At 37.5% G+C, this 12,370-nt stretch overlaps 1 pseudogene; it reads left to right on the top strand.

Annotated features, from left to right (window-relative positions):
* Positions 1-10,527: 10,527 nt before the first annotated feature.
* On the top strand, positions 10,528-11,797 carry LOC133101201 (zinc finger CCCH domain-containing protein 15-like; annotated as a pseudogene).
* Positions 11,798-12,370: the final 573 nt, after the last annotated feature.

Here is a 12,370-nt window from a genome sequence, read left to right as displayed (position 1 = left end):
TATGTAATGTATTCAAACAACTATGCTACACTGTGCTGAGTTTTAATGAAGAGGTTGTGACAGAGTTCTGCAAGAAGATGGGAGAAAGAGTAATGGATTCCTTGATGCCCACCCCAGGATCTGAGAAGAATCTCAAAGAGGAGACACTTGAGCCCCATTGAGGAGGAAGAGGACTCCACCAGGAGGAGAAAGCTGAAGAAGAAAGATATGAAAACACAAACATAGAGATAGGGTTTAAGGATTTGTAGGAAATCTAGTGAAATTGGAGCATGGCATTCATGATGGAGAGCGATTGGAACAACTTTATAAGTCATGGTATAAAATTAGGGCTTTATCTTTAAGATAATGGGAACTGTTGAAGTTTCCAGCTGAGGGAATGATCCCAGATGTGCTTCAGAAAGATCCTATTAACGGTGAAAGAAGAAACAAAGTGGAGAACAGGGCTATGGAGGCAGGAAAACTGTTTAAGAGAGAGAGTTGAACTTTTGAACCAAGAAACAAGATTGGGGAGCAAACTGGGAGGAAAGGCTCAAAACTGACCTTTTGAATTAAAATTGATATACATTTAGTTATGTGTAATTTATAAGGGAGAAGGAATTCTTTCATTCAACAAATATATGTTGAGTACCTACTATATATTGGACTATAAAGATGAATAAGAGGATATAAACAATTACAGTGTGTGATAAATATAATAATAGAAGAAAATGTAAAACATGAACATGAAATGAACTTGAGAGAGAAGAGTTAAGAGGGACCGTACAGAGAAGATTATACCCAGGCTGGGTTGTGATAGATGGCTAATAGCATGAGAAGAAAGGCTGGTAAAGAATTCCAAACAAAGGGGTAGAATTCAGAAACACACTTAGGTGTGAAAGAAACTTGTGCTCAGGAGTCACAGAGGGTCAGAAGTATAAAGAATGCAGGAAGAGAATAAGAAAAGGAAGAAAAACCAGGTTGGTAAGAGCTTTGTTTGTATTGTATTGAAAGACATTAATCAGAGAAATAGTGTGGTATCATATTTCTGGCAGAAGTACAGAGGGTGGATTTGTGGGGAAAACTAGTTGAGAGTTGTATTAGTTTCTTAGAGCTGCCATAACAAATTACCCCAAATTTTGTGGCTTAAGGAATTTAATTTAGGTATCAACAGGGCTACGCTCCCTCTGAAAACTCTAGGGGAGAATCTTCCTTGCCTCTTCCAGCTTTTGCTGGCTCCTGGCATTCCTTGGCTTGCGGCAGCATCACTCTGATCTCTGCCTCCATCTTCACATGGTCTGCTTCCCTGTATGTGTCTCTGTGTATCTTTTTCTGTCTCTTATAAGACATTCACACCCAAATCCAGAATTACTTCATCTTGATTCTTACTTCAAGTACATTTGCAAAGACCCCATTTCCAAATAAAGGCAAATTCTGAGGTTCCAGGGGGACATGCATTTTTGTGAAACACTATTCAAACTACCACGAGAGGCGATTGCAATAACACAGGCAGAGGAGTGTGAGGATCTCAGATAAAGGAGAACAGAGGAAATAAAGAGGTCGGTGGGAAGGAGGTCACAGTGACAGGAAGTCATGTTTGGAGGAAGCGGAAGAAGAAGTGAAGTTAGAAGTTGAGGACAACTCCAATATTTCTGGCTGGGGAAACCAGGTGGAGTTTGGTACCAGTGGTTGAGATAGGAACTATATGAGTAAGAACAGATTTGAAAGATGAGTTCTGAGGTGTGGAGAACTTATAAAAGTTCAGTTTCACACAAGGTAAAGTGCTTTGAGTGAGGCTATCCTCAAGGGGAAAGCAAAAGTTTTGCAGTGACTTAGATAGCTGGATGCATGGTGGTAATGCAATTAACTGTAGTTGGATGAACAATGAAATAAAGATTTTTTTTTTAAGAAAATAGGGTTAGTTTTGAAAATCTTAAGTTTGAAAAGTAGGTGATGTATATATGCAAGGCAAGAAGTAGAGCACAAAGCAGGAAATAGGCATTTGGTGCTCTGGAAAAGAACTGACAATGTTTAGCAGTTTAACAGCAGAAGGCAAATGTCTCACAGGAGACCAAGACACGTGGAAAACAACGATGAGAGAACAGTGTCAGTGAAGTTAAGAAAGGAGTTTCAGTAAGGGAAGGTCAGTAGTATTAAAACTTCAACAAGATTGGGAATTAGGGATGATCTCTTCACATGTTGTTAGAGATCACAGTTTATCTCTGACCAAGTGGCTGAATTGCTGCACAGGTGCCCACGCCATGCTGCCATCACATGAAGAGTAAATAAAGACTTAGGGAGTGGAGATGCACGATACTGTTACGTAAGAAATCAAGTTGTTAATTTGGATTGCAAGATCCCAAGTAAAGATCTATTTAAGTATACGTGCAAAGAAAAGACTAGAAATATACATATCAACTATAAAAAAGTACTAACGTATTTATTGCTTTATTTACTAGTGCCAGTTATTATAAGGGTTTTACATGTGCTTACATTAACCTGTTTAATTTTCACAAAAATCCCCTGAAGGGCTGCTGTTATACACTTTGCACAAGGGGAAACGAACAGAGGTGAGGTCACTTGGCCAAAGTCACACGCCTGATGTGTGACTGAGCCAGGACTCAAACCTTGAGTCTATTTCTGGAAGCTGCTCACTTAAGCCAACAGTATCCTGCCTTCCATCATCTTAGCATTTTTCTCTACCTGGTGGGATTACAAGGGGTGTTTATTTCTCTTCTTCTAACTCTTAAGCATTTTTTCCAAATTTTCTACATCCATTTTATAATTTAAAAGATCCAAGTCAAATCTTTTTAAAGAAAGTAGAGCTAATGAATGTCCTTCTTGTGGGATATGGAGGGAAGAGAAGATTGTAGTAATTTGATGAGTAACATTTAAGAAAAGCATTGATTTTTCTCAATTTTTCTTTAGGATGACTTACACCCCTTTGAAGGCTAAGGGGATATAAATTAAGTGGAGAAAGAGAGGTCAAAACTATAAGAAAGAAAAGATAAGGGAGCACGCAGAGTGTAAAAGGGAGTGGCGGAGCGGCGGAAGATGAGTTGTAAGAGCTGAGTGAGAGCGTTCCTGCAGGGCAATTGTGGAAGAATGCTCTAGGCTGAGTGGAAGAGTTCAGAGAGGCACTGGGGTATGAAACAGCCAGCCGTGTCCATGGATTACGAGGAGCTAAGAGCGGCAGCATGATAGAGGATATTTAGAAAATGACTAATAGCCTTGCAAGGGATAAAGACAGCATCACAGGAAAAGAACTGGGGACAGTTAGTCCAAGATATACATTTTGAGGTCGAGGGGACAGGAGTCGAGGAAATCCATGATTTTGCATGTCTCTTTTTTTACTGGATAAAATAAGTTGCTAGATCTCCTGATAGAATCAAGAAGGCAGTGGTTTGGTTGAGGGTGAATATGTGAAAACTTTGGAAAACCTTCAGATGGAAAGGGGAAGTGAGGTGCCTGGGGATGGACGAATGTGAATGGCTGAGTAGAAAGAGGGTCCATTCTTCCCACTCTAGCAGTGGTTTGTTCACTTTGGAGCAAACTTCCTGAAAGTAGGAATTCTGTCGTTTTCACTCTGTGGCCCAATGCTTAAAACACAATCCAGGACAAGGTAGCTGCTATTAATGCAAATGATTAGAGTGGAGTTTCTCTAACCATTGTCAGCTTATGGATGAAATGGGGCACAGAACGGGCAGGGACTCAGTTCACCGGTGTTTGCTCCTACCTGCTGAATAGAACTTTCCAGCCACTAAATTTTCAAGTTGTGAGAGTCGTGAAGTGCCCCAAGAAACTAGCCACAATTCTTATAAAAGATTCAAGTTAAACATGCGTGAGGTAGAATGAGCCCTGTCACTGTTCTCAGGGCAGAAGTCTGAGCTAACATTTCTTGGTCCTTTGACAACCAAATGTTATGGAAGTCTACTAAGCAGGCTGACTGGCCTAATTTGATTTTCTACTTCTTTTCCACTGCGTGTAATATCAGTTTCAAGGAAACTTGTCCACCTCTACCTGATTCCACTGCCACCAGCATGTTTAGAAATTATTGAGAGGGCCAAAATAATGTTTTGATGGCAAGGCTGGTTTGACGTGAAGTCAAAACAGATGACTTAATATATTTCTACTGTTTTCTCCACACGATGTCAATCAATTCACCTGACTGGGGTAGGAACTGTGTGAGTGTGTGTGTGTGTGTGTGTGTGTGTGTGTGTGTGAGCAGGGGTGGCGTATCAAGCAAACAGTTTCGTTGTCCTTCTCTTTAACTAAATTGGTGAAATTGATGATCAAGTCACTGTGGGGTGTTTTGAAAAGCCAGGCTAAGTGGGGAAGTGGAATTCTGTGACTCCTGGACGATGTAGCTTGGTTTCTTTAAAAGGCAATTGTGAGGTTAATAACTACTTGAACTTTGTAGGACAGTTTTCTGAGCAATATTGAATGCTACGTATAGATTAAGGTTCTTCTATTAACGGATGGCCATAAAAGCCTTCTGCTAATAAATATTTATTAAATTTGACTTATTTGAATTTGCAGCCAGGGCCCTGGTCCTAAATTGTAAGCCTTCAAGGAAAACACTGGAAAAGACATTCCAATTAAACATGCCACTCGAAGAAATCATCACATCATGCCTCGAGGAAGGTATGCTTCTGGTGCTTATGAGGTCGCAGAGATAACGGGAGCTTCCTGAGCATGCCATATCTCTAGATCAGTGGCCCTGATTCAGTCTCCAAAAAACAATGAACTTTTAAAAAGTTACAATCTCCCTCAGAAAAGAAGATAAATGTTTTCCATAACAAGGTACAGAGACCTTGGGCGTTGATTTATGCCTTTTCCTTCTCAAAAAGCCAGAGGTGGGTGGGGCTGAGTATAGAGGATTTTACTTTGGAAATGGACCCAATTCCGATGTGTCACATTTGTTTCCTTCCCAGTATGATTTCTGTGACCAGTCATAAAAGGTACAGTCAACCTTTCCTAAATAACTAATGCTAGGAACATTTATTATACCTAGCTCCTTAAATTATGACAATGACAAGTACATAAAATTTTTCATTCAAGCACTCTGTGACTTACTTAGCAAGCATACTGAGCTAAGTAGGAGTTTAATGAGTTCTACTGCTGGGTTATACGCACCAAAATTTAATTAAGTTTCTGATCTAATGCCCCCCTTGTTTCACTGATTAGGGAAGTCATGGGTGGACCATGTCATTCTCAGAAGGACAGTGGAATTGTGAAATCTGAGCAGTCTATATGTTTTTTTCTTTGCCCGAATGTTCCTTTCAAGTCTCATTAGATTATTGAGTGTTACAGCTGTGCTAATCTTTTTTTCTTAGAAATGAACTTTTAAAACTGCACATTTAAAAAGTGACTTCTAGAGTTACCATGGCAGCTTCATTATAATGCACAGAGATGAGCATTATCACAGCTCGGCCTGATCTATCCAGGGCTGTCAGGAAATGAGAATTCCACATAAAGTGCATGCTCCAGTAGGGCTCATAAAACTTGCCAGATCAAGTGCCTAGACTTTCAGTTTAACAATTTTAAATGAAAAGCTTTCTGTCATATACTGCACGCATCTCTGTTTCCTTCAATATATTCTTGATGACTCAGGATCTCTGTTATCAATAGCTTATTGTACTTAGAGCTACAAACAGTGCTGTTTGATTTTTTAGTCTCCTTTTTCATCTCAGTTTGCCAGCTGCTTATGATGACCAGGGACACTAAGAGTCATTTCAGACCCTGAGAGGGTTTTTGCCCCCCACTTCCCAGCAAGGATAGATTTATAAAGATATGTCATGTCACCTAGAGAGTCTAGGTCCTTTGCTGGGGCCTTGATGGGCAAAAATGGCAGATTTGTACTAATATGCAGTGTAGTTGGTTCCTGAACCTTCTTTCTAGAGGCATGATTTGTGTTTTGTCCTGACTTCCTGCCCATAGTCCAGGATAATTACTGCTTACCCCCCCCTAGATTTACCATGTTCTGATGGGCTATTTCTTACTCCTGCACTGAGTACCTTAAGCAGTTCCTTACATAGAAGTTTCTAGAGCTCCAAATATGGAGCTAAGACTCACCATTCATCATGAAACTTAAGGGCACAAGCTTGCTTAACCTTCCTGGGCCTGTTTTCTCATCTATAAAATAATGTCATTTAGATAAAATGCAATTTTATATTTGGAATACATGGTATAGTCTCCAACTCATAGGAAGAATTCAGTCAATGAAAAAAACTATATGTGTGGAAAATGATAGTGGTTGTAGATAAAAAAGACTGATAAATGGTTGTATTATAAAGACTATTTTAGGGCCTTGAAATTCTATTTTGGTTTAAGTATTGAGCTGCCATCAAACACTTATTTACTTGTCTGTGTGGCCTCTTTTTGTGTCCATTACTACTGTATGAAGTCTGTAGTAAGAAGTTTGTGTAGTCCATCCCATAAGTAAACTTGTAACAAAATTAGAGATTAGAGGTGTCTAACATAATGCATTGAGCTCAAATTGTGGGTGTGGCTTAGTAAAAAAAAATGTGACTTTGGTTTTTGAGAGGAGCCATCTCATTATCTCAGACCCTGTGTTTTCTTATCTCTAAAATAAGGATAAAAGTATCTTCTTCCAAGATATGGTACATATATACAATGAGATATTACTCAGCCATAAAAAGGAATGAAATTGGGTCATTTGTAGAGGTGTGGATGGATCTAGAGACTGTCATACAGAGTGAAGTAAGTCAGAAAGAGAAAACAAATATCGTATATTAACACATATATGTGAAACCTAGAAAAATGGTACAGATGAACCGGTTTGCAGGGCTGAAATAGAGACACAGATATAGAGAACAAACATATGGACACCAAGGGGGGAAAGTGGCGGGGGGCAGGGGTGGTGGTGTGATGAATTGGGAGATTGGGATTGACATATATACACTAATATGTATAAAATGGATAACTAATAAGAACCTGCTGTATAAAAACATAAATAAAATTAAATTAAAAAATTAAAAAATATATCTTCTTCCAAGATTAGAAAAGGATAAAATTTGTACATAGTAAGCACATAATAAAGTTATTGTCAGGTATTTAATTTCTAGACATAATTACATATAAAATAAGGGCTACTGAAAAATAAAATCTGAGTTCACTCTTGGCTGAATGTATGGCTCACCAGAAAGGATGATATATAAAATTATAGAGTGGGGTTGTACACTATCACTAAAGCAGTGGATCAACAATCATATTACAAGTTAGGAGAACACTTCCCTCCCTTGCTCTTCCTTAAGTGTAGAAAACAATTCATTTACAATTGCATCAAAAAGAATAAAATACCTAAGAATAAATCTAACTACAAAGGTAAAAGACCTGTACTAGGAAAACTATAAGACACCAATGAAAGAAATGGAAGGCCATGCAAACAAATGAAAAGATATACCATGCTCATGGATTGTAATAATAAATATTGTTAAAATGACCATACTACCTAAGACGGTCTACAGATTCAGTGCAATCCCTGTCAAAATACTAATGGCATTTTTCACAGAACTAGAACAAATAATTCTAAACTTTGTATGGAAACACAAAGCACCCTGAATAACCAAAATAATCTTGAGAAGGAAGAACAAAGCTGAAGTATCATGTTCCCTGATTTCAAGCTATACTACAAAGTTGCTATGATCAAAACAGTATGGTAATGACACAAAAACAGACACATAGATCAATGGAACAGAATAGAGAATCCAGAAGTAAACCCACACTTACATGATTAATAAGTCCACGACAAAGGAGGCAAGAATATACAATGAAGAAAGACAGCCTCTTCAGCAAATGGTGCTAGGAAAACTGAACAGCTCCATGCAAAAGAGTCAAACTGGACTACTTTCTCACACCATGTATAAAAATAAACTCAAAATGAATTAAAGACTTATGTAAGACCTGAAACCATAAAACTCCTAGAAGAAAACATAGGCAGTACACTCTTTGTCTTAGCAATACTTTTTTTTTTTTTCAGATATGTCTCCTCAGGCAATGGAAACAAAAGCAAAATAAACAAATGGGATTACATCAAACTAAAAAGCTTTTGCACAATGAAGGAGACTATCAATAAAATGAAAAGGCCACCTAGTGAATGGGAGAAGATATTTGCAAATGATATATCTCATAAGAGGTTAATATCCAAAATATACAAAGAACTCATACATCTCAACATCAAAACACACACACACACACACACACACACACACACACACACACACACACACACACCATGATTAAAAATGGGCAGAGAACTTGAATAGACCTTTTTCCAAAGAAGACATGCAGATAGCCAACAGACACATGAAAAGATGCTCAACATCATTAATCATCAGGGAAAAGCTAATTAAAAGCACAATGAAATATCACTTCATACCTGTCAGAATGGCTATGAAGCAAAAGACAACACATAACAAGTGTTGGAAAGGATTTGGAGAAAAGGGAATCCTCATGCACTGTTAATCAAAATGTAAATTGCTGCAGCCACTTTGGAAAACAGTATGGAGTTTCCTCAAAAATATTAAAAATAGAGCTACCATACAATTCAGCAATTCCAAAGAACAAAAACACTAATTTGAAAAGATATATGCACACTGCAGTATTTACAATAGCACAAGATATAGAAGCAACCGAAGTGTCCATCAATAGATAATGAATAAAGAACATGTGGTATATATATAACAGAATATTACTCAGCCATAAAAAAGAATGAGATCTTGCCATTTGTGACAACATAGGTGGACCTAGAGGGTATTATGCTAAGTGAAATAAGTCAGACAAAGACAAATACCATATGATTTCACTCATATGTGTAATCTAAAAAACAATAAATGAACAAACAAAACACAAATGGAGTCATAGATACAGAGAACAAACAGGTGGTTGTCAGAGGGGAGGAGAGTCAGGAGATGTGTGAAATAAATGAGGGAAATTAAGACGTACAAACTTCCAGTTACAAAATAAATGAGTCAGGGGTATGAAATGTACAGCATGGGAAATATAGTCAGTAGTAATGTAATACCTTTGTATGGTGACAGATGGAAACTAGACTTATGGTGATGATCATTTTATAATATAGAGAAATATCGAATCATTATGGTGTGCTCCAGGAACTAACATAGTGTTGTAGGTCAATTATACTTCAAAAACAAATAAACTCATAGAAAAAAAGATCAGATTTGTGGTTACCAGAGGCAGTGGGTAAAGGGAAGAGGGACTGGTTGAAGATGTGTCAAAAGGCACAAACTTCCGATTATAAGATAAATAAGTACTAGGAATGTAATGCACAACATGATTAATATAATTAATACTGCTGTATGTTATTTATGAAAGTTATTAAGAGAATAAATCCTAAGAGTTCTCATCATAAGGAAAAAAAATTTTTTTTAATTTCTGTTTTGTACCTCTATGAGATTATGGAGGTTCACTAGTCTTATTGTGGTAATCATTTCATGATGCATGTAAATCAAATCATTATGCTCTACACTATAAACTTATACAGTGCTATATGTCAATTATATATCAATGAAACTGGAAGAAAAAAGAAAAATAGTAAATACATGGAAGAGATTTACATGCATCATTCACTGGCCAAAACAATTAGGCTTTCCTCTACTTTCTCCTGCCTTTCTCACTTCCTTCAAGTTTTGCCCAAATGGTACCTCCACAACTTATAGTCCTGTTTAAAATGGCAACCTTCTCCCCACTCCCAACACTGCTCTTTATGGCATTTATCACTTCCAACCTACTATGCAATTTACTTCTTGTTGGTGTTTATTGCTGATGTTTCCACACAAGAATGTAAGCATCACCAAAGTGGACAATTTTTTTTTCTTTACTGATTGTATCTTAAATACCTAAAGCAGTACCTGGCATTGAATGATATTTTTGACTACATGAGCAAAGTTTTAGTATTGCTTCTCAGACCCTCTATTTATAATGAGAAAAAAAGAACAACAAAAAATTTAGCATTACTATTTGGGGACTGAAGTTATTAAGTTATTAAATACTAATTTTAATAATAAATTAGCAATATAAATATGTAAGGTAAAAGAAAGTGAGGCTGTTTTTATTCATTATTTTGAGCCCTTAATTTTCTTTTTTGCAACTAAAACTGGTAGTTTTAGTTGAATCATACGCTTGTCTTTATTTGGTCATTCTGCAGTAATGTTTTTTGCACGAGGATCTTTACAGAGCCATGAAGAACTTGAGTATCTTTTTGACTTTCTGTTTTTGATTAGATTTCTTCAAGGACATGTTCTTCCGTACCTGTCCAGCTCAGAGAATTTACGAGGAGTGCTGTAATCTTGAGGACAGTAAATACCCGTGGTAGCTGGCGTTAGTCACAGGATGGTGCATTTTAAGGGATGAAACATTTTGTGTCTCTAGATAGCTTCACAAAGGTGGCTTAGATCAGTGTTCCTTAAACTTTATTGTAGGCGTCTTCCTCCTTCTCCAACCGCAGGGCCAGAGTCCCTGAGGGAGTCCAGCTGTGTTTAAGTCTGGCGGGTGCCACCTGTCTCCACCATGCCCCCCAAGAAACAGGCTCAGGCCAGGGGCAGCAAAAAGGTGGAGCAGAAAAAGAAGGAGAAGATTATCGAAGACAAAACTTCTGGTCTAAAGAATAAGAAAGGAGCAAAGCAACAGAAGTTTATCAAGGCTGTCACTCATCAAGTTAAATTTGGTCAACAAAATCCACTTCAGGTAGCACAAAGTGAAGCTGTAAAGAAGTTGAAGAAAGATGACAAGAAGAAGGAATTGCAAGAGCTCAATGAGTTGTTCAAACCTGTAGTTGCCGCTCAAAAAATAAGTAAAGGTGCAGATCCCAAATCCATGGTATGTGCATTCTTCAAGCAAGGACAGTGTACTAAAGGAGATAAGTGTAAGTTCTCTCATGACTTGACTCTGGAGACAAAATGTGAAAGGCGAAGTGTTTACATTGATGCAAGAGATGAAGAGCTTGATAAAGATACTATGAATAATTGGGATGAGAAAAAACTGGAAGAAGTAGTAAACAAGAAGCACGGTGAGGTGGAAAAGAAAAAGCCAAAAACTCAAATAGTGTGCAAGCATGTCCTTGAAGCTATTGAAAACAACAAATATGGCTGGTTTTAGGTATGCCCTAGAGGGGGTAATATTTGCATGTATCGTCATGCACTTTCTCCTGGGATTGTCTTTTAAAAAGATAAAAAGAAAGAAGAAAAAGAAAATGAAATTTCATTAGAAGATCTAATTGAAAGAGAGCATTCTGCCGTAGGTCCAAATGTTACCAAAGTCACGTTAGAATCTTTTCTTGCATGGAAGAAAAGAAAAAGACAAGAAAAGATTGATAAACTTGAGCAAGATACAGAAAGAAGGAAAGCAGACTTCAAAGCAGGGAAAGCATTAGTGATTAGTGGTTGTGAGGTGTTTGAATTTCGTCCTGAACTGGTTGATGATGAGGAGGAGGAAGCAGATGATACCTGTTCTACCCAGGGAACAGGTGGTGATGAGGTTGATGATTCAGTGAGCATAAATGACATAGATTTAAGCCTGTACATCCCAAGAGATGTAGATGAGACAGGTATTACTGTAGCCAGTCTTGAAAGATTCAGCACATATACTTCAGAAAAGGATAAAAACAAATTAAGTGAAGCTTCCGGAGGTAGGGCTGAAAATGGTGAAAGAAGTGATTTGGAAGAGGACAACGAAAGGGAGGGACAGGGAAATGGAGCCATTGATTGACGAAAATCTTCTTACTGGGGAAGATTTGGATGAACAAGAAGAAGAATTAAACACACTTGATTTAGAAGAATGACACCAAACAAGTCAATGAAAAAATTAAGCCAGCTCAGCATGAGTTGAAATTGACTACATTAATTTCTTTCCACCTAGAATTCAACAGGATGTTTGTTTCCCGTGCTGATTCTGGAGGGCTTACTCTCCTCCAAAAAAGGAATATTCTCCCTACATCTTGTCTTGTCTTCTGACTTTGGCTTCATCTCATAGTAAGTTCAGAGTAGTTCATGATAAATTAAAAATATAATGGTCATTGCAGAAAATGATTGATTGTTTTAACTGTCCACTCAAGTAGGAAGTGTAACTGCTTTTCCAGCTTCTGATTTTCATTGGGTATGTGTTATTACAAGGACAACATAAATTTAAATTACCCTTCATTTAATGCAGTTTTTAATGAGTGATTTTCTTTCCTTTGTATTTATATGTTCAAAAGACTGCCTAAGATATGAGCCTGTACTTCATAAAGGAAACTGCATATGCAGATTCAGTATTGTATACCTTTGGACAATTAGATGGACATTTAAAATGAAATTTCATTAATCTGCCAGGATCAGCTGCAATGCCCTGTGTTAAACTGTTTTAAACTATTCCT

The sequence above is a fragment of the Eubalaena glacialis genome, chromosome 11 (assembly GCF_028564815.1).
Source record: "Eubalaena glacialis isolate mEubGla1 chromosome 11, mEubGla1.1.hap2.+ XY, whole genome shotgun sequence".
Classification (NCBI taxonomy): Eukaryota; Metazoa; Chordata; class Mammalia; order Artiodactyla; family Balaenidae; genus Eubalaena; species Eubalaena glacialis.
Note: the sequence above shows the minus strand (reverse complement) of the source record. Positions and strands in the feature narration are given on the sequence as shown.